The sequence below is a fragment of the Benincasa hispida genome, chromosome 9 (assembly GCF_027475165.1).
Source record: "Benincasa hispida cultivar pf3 chromosome 9, pf3_genome.v1.1, whole genome shotgun sequence".
Taxonomy (NCBI): domain Eukaryota; kingdom Viridiplantae; phylum Streptophyta; class Magnoliopsida; order Cucurbitales; family Cucurbitaceae; genus Benincasa; species Benincasa hispida.
Genome location: NC_143486.1, coordinates 49,372,824 through 49,378,511, shown reverse-complemented (window position 1 = coordinate 49,378,511; position 5,688 = coordinate 49,372,824).

Below are 5,688 nucleotides of genomic sequence, written 5' to 3'. Positions count from 1 at the left end.
TTAGTTATTATATGTATATATTTATATATATTCAATTTAATTTAATTTTTGAATTAAATTAGATTGAGAATGACTCCCTCCTATTTTTTCTCTCTAGCCATCGTGAAACGTGAGAGGGGTGAAGGAAATCAAACACGAGGATTTCCATGAGTAGCGAAAGGGATCGTTCCAAATTTCATTCGAATAAACATAAACAATTACAGTCTAAATGGAAACTAACAAGTTATGCATAAGTAGAAATTACAGCATGCTAAACAATGACACAAGGGGTAGAGGATGCATATCTTTGAAGAACCATTCTTCACAAATCCCTCGATCAATCTACAAGCATCCAAGACAACTCTCAAACGCAATAAACAGACTGCTACCAATTGCACGAACACAACGAACGGCTCCTCGAACCCAATAAAGTCCAACTCGATTCACGAACAGAGTGAGAACATCACCACAATGGTTACCTTGGTATTCTCGGTGTGAGAATCCAGGAGTTGTAGACTCTGTTTGATCTTTACTTGAGGAAGAGACTGGAGGACTACAATCGAGTAGATGATCAAGCAAGTGGGAGATAATACACTGTCTATCGTATAGACGATGTGCTCGATTGTTTAGTAAATGGCGGCTTATCTATAGACTTGCCACTCGATCATGTAGCTACGATTAGCTAAATGACTATCGTATAGTCAAAAGTGAACGGTTGCTTAGTCTCTGCATAGCTGTCACTTAGTGAAACTCTTTCACTTGATAGCTTGTCCGTGAGTAATTTTCGAATGAGGCAACTTCTAATTTTAGGAAAACAATTTTCCTTTTATCTAACGGTTACCATAAAACCACAAATAACCTCTCACTCAATTGGTTATTAGAGAAAAAGAAATTAATTATCATATAATTAATATATTATAAATAAATATGATAACCAACTTACCATATTATATTTATAACCTATAACCTATAAACCATAGTTCTTTTTCTATTTTATGGTACTTAATGTAAATCATATTTACATTAATTCCTCCACTTGATGTATCTCATACATCACACAAATTATATCATATATAATTGAATTTATTCTTGTTAATTTGAACACTTCAAATCAACCCCAAAATCTGATTCTTAACTTGAATCCATTGAGCTACCAAGAGAACCTTATGGACCTGTAGGTTGAAGCTCCAACAGTACGTGAATAACTAACTAAATTCTTTAATCATGATATCCACCATCCGTTAACTGCCAGACACTCTATTAAAGACCGACAGCTGCACTCTTTGCACTACAAATATATTTCTATGTCCATATTAACCAATAACAGTGCGATAACTCTTCACAGATCGCTCGTAAGTACAACTGGGCCAATTTACCGTTTTGCCCCTATAGTTACATCTAACTCCTTAAGTACCACTGATTTCTCTAATGAACAATAAGTCATAGTCCTACTATGACTGGGTCCTCTCTTCCAAAGAGAGAATGTGGCCACTATGTTCAAGACTTAGAATCAGCCCTTAAGGGAGCAATCTATCTACTTATCCCTGCTTCGGGGAATGAGTGAATTCCATTTTATGTAACTGAGTTCCCAGCTCCCTAATCAAATAAATCCCCAAAAAGGTAGGCTTGTTGAGTTGGCAATCTGGCCACTCTCACCCATACTAATCAAAGAATCGCCCTCATAGGTAGGAGTTCCCAAAACACTCAGGATTAAGGTTATGTCACCTATGGTCGTTTTAGTGAGATGTAAGTCTCAATTATCAACGACGTTATATAAAGAGACTAATCATCTCGTGGTCCGGTCTTATACAAACTATTTGTATAGGACACCCCCGCTCGCATGTCTCCACATGAATGGTTAGGATCAAATCATCTGTAGTAGTTTATAACACTTGTAAACCTCTATAAAGCGGGTCATATCCGTTGTGTCATCAGGATAAGGTATCTCTCCTTTATCCTTATACTACAGACCTTTTAGGTTATTATTTAAGGTATGATCCACTTGTATATCTCATATACATACTTAAGTTTACATATAATAATCATGGATCTTTGTCTATTGGATATGAGTAAATGTAAATAAAATAACTCTTATTTTATTAATAACAATGTGTACAGATTACAAACTACAAAACTCTGGGATAATTAGGACACCAGTCCTAACAAGGAGAAGTTTAGTTTTTTGACGATTTCTTCATCTTCTTCATAGAGTGTGTCGATGAGAGATCCTTCTCGTAATTCCCAAGAACATAGAGAAGAAAATTAGTTTTCTTCTTTCTCTCAAATTTCTCTTACTCTTCCCAAAATTTAGAGCCCACAACTCTTGAATTCTCATCCCTAAGGAAAATACAGGAGGTTCATTTGTGCTGGTAGCCATTTGAGATTTCAATTTTGGATATCGAGTTCGAGAATGGAAATTCGTGACCAAAGAAGGAATTATGTGAAGATTATTAGCCTCAAAGGTAAATGCTATTTCTTCCCTAACCCCTTCAAAACATGTTATATTTTATTGTATAATGCATAATTTTCTATTATGTAAATTGGGATTCTGTTAAAAACAAAAATTGAGAATGATCCCCTTCTATTATAGAACTTCATTGTTCCTTCATGTGTAAGGTAAAATACTCCTTCACATTAAGAAGCCCTCATTCCCCACCAAACATACATGAAAAGCTACACTCTTTTTTACCTCTCTCTACATAAAATATGGTAAAGTATACTAAAAACACATGCCCATTTCAAATATCACTCCAATTAATTAATTTAGTTTCCAACCCATGAGCCTTCATGGACCTGCCCATGTAAAGAGGGAGGAGGAAAATTGTGTTACATGAGCATCAATTATAAAAATAACGAGAACAACTCTTGTTTGATCTTTAATTACTTTTGTCTATGAAGCACAAATACTTCATGTGAGGCAAAGAATCCATATCAGACACGTATCGGATACCGATACTTCCAGATACTTCCCAGATACATATCTGACACGCGATTTGACGTATCTATTTGTACGCGTACCTTTTTTTTTAAAGAAAAAAGACAAGCAACTCATCTAATCTTTCTCAATCTAAAACTAGGCAACCTATTTAAAAAGCTCACTACTCGAGTCCAAAACTAAAAGGAAAAAAATAAATAAAAGACCAAACCCTAGAATCATCTAATCTTCATCTTCACATTTGAGTCCCTACAAAGTCCACCAAAATATAAACCATTTGGATATCTTCAACAATTCAATGAAGAAGTTTTTTATTTATATTCATACTTCTCCCTTCTTCTTTGTAATACGAGTCACTTTTCTATTACATTTTATTAACTATTGTACTTCAACATCTTAGATATTACTTTTTTTGTATTGTATTTCAGTGTTTGTATTTTATTTTTGTGCTATTGTTATTAATTTGTATGCTAAATTTATCTCTATCATAGATTTTTTTAGGAAAAAGAAAATATATCTTCAATGTATCAGTATCCTCGTTTCTTTTAGAAATATATATATATATATATATTAAAAAAATATATAAAACAAATGACGTATCCTTAGACGTATCCGTATCTTAGTTTTTTAGAAATTGACGAATCACCGTATCCGATTGTATTCGTATCGTGTAACTGTATCTGTATTTGTGCTTCATGGACTTTTGTATATGAGATGTGTAATTATTCTAAAAATAATGAATATCACTAAGAAGATATAATATATATTTAATTATAATATTTAACTTGTATAAAAAAAGTAAAAAATCTTATTCATTAACCTAGACTATTCCTTGATTTCGTATTTATATCTATAGTTATTTAGTAAAGTTGAGAGACATCAAAATTTTAGCTTATGTTGATTATGTTGATGGCATGAATAGAGAAAAGAAAGGAGAAAGAAAAAGAGTAGGGTTATTACTAACCATGGCATGGCATTTTGGGGGAGTTTCAATGCTACATTTAGAAGGAAAAGCCAAAGCATTGGTTATATTTTTCCCAATTGATGGGAGGATTGATTTGAGGTTGCACAAACACTTGAGGTCGGCATGATGGATGACCGAACACAACCTTTCATTGGTGATTGCAACGGTTGTCCATACAAAAGAGCCACTACCGGTCGATACACACCGAGCTCCATCGTGTCAATCTTATATAAAGGACTAATGATAGTATCCGTCAAAAGCATGGTTAAGAGAGGCAAGTTTAAAAATAACGACACACATCCCCATTGTTTGGAGAACAAAAAATTGTTGTATAGTTTGAAGCTATGAGCAAAGGGGTTGGATTGGGATGGTAAGGAAAGGAAGGGGTTTAAAGGGATTTGGAAGGGAAAAGTTTGGCCTTCGAGGGTTCTTTTTCTCTTTTCCCCATATCTTCACAAGGTAAATTAGGCTTGGGAGTCACCGGTTGGAATTGAATTCCCTCACTCTTTGAAAATTTGCCTATTTTTGTCTCATATTTGAAAAGTAATTGCTTATAAGTTTACGTGTCGTACTGTTAAATTTCTTTCAATGTATCAATTTTTCATGAATTCAACATCAACATAAAAGTTCATGAATTCAACATAAACATAGAAGGTAAATGGATATTTTCGTTATATTGTAAACAATCTATAAAATATAACAGATAAGCAACAAAATATCACTAATGTGAATATAATATAAAAATAATAAATATTTTAACTTGTTAAAAAAATATATAATACTTTTTTTTTATTATTATTTTAAATAATTGATTTGAAGTTTTTTATATAATTTTTTTCATGAACATTAAAACTTTGACATAAGCCAAAGTTTAAAATGTCGATGTCGCCGAAAGTGTCAAAGTTTCAATTTTATTGAAATGTTGATGGAAATATCAACAAAGCGTCGATGACAATGAATATTTGTAGAAAAAAATATGAAAAAAAAACAAAAAATTATTTAAATTAACAAAATAATAAATTTTACGCTTTCAAACAAGATAAAATGTTTTTTACACTGATATTATACTCAAATTTGTGACACTTTGTTGCCATCTTTGATAGATATTTTTAGGAAAATTATGATAAAGAGAAAAATAAGAAAAAATATCTATCAAAATAGTATAATTTAAAAATAATTGCATATATGTTATTTGATGGTAAAAAGGAATGACAATTTATCTCTGATAGCATGTTACAGTGATAGAAACTATCACCGATAACCACGATATAAGTGATATAAGTGATATCAATGATAATATTTAGGTGATATCCATATATCAATGATATCAATGATATAAAAGTTGATTTCAAATGTTGAAAGCCTATCATTGAAGCCACTACTAAAAGTTATCAGCGATAGCTACTGATAGAAACTATCAGTAATACCCATATATCAGTGATATGACTTAGGTATATATCAATTAAATAAATGATATTGATGATATGACTTAGGTAGATATCAATGTTAGTCACTTATAGACCTCTCATTGATAGACTTCTATTACTTGTAGCTTTAAATGTTAATCTTTAAAAGTTGATAGTTTCCTTTCAAAGTTGACAACTACTTATAAAAGTCTATCATTAATAGCCATTAATAGTCTTAAGTATTAATATTTCAAGGTTGATTCCAATTGATGAAAGTGTATAAATGATAGCCACAAGTAACTGATAGCAAAATGAAAGCTAATATTTCAAGGTTATATTAATATTTCTCAAATTGAAAACTATCACTTATAACAACTAATAGTAGCTATAAATGATAGCTTCCA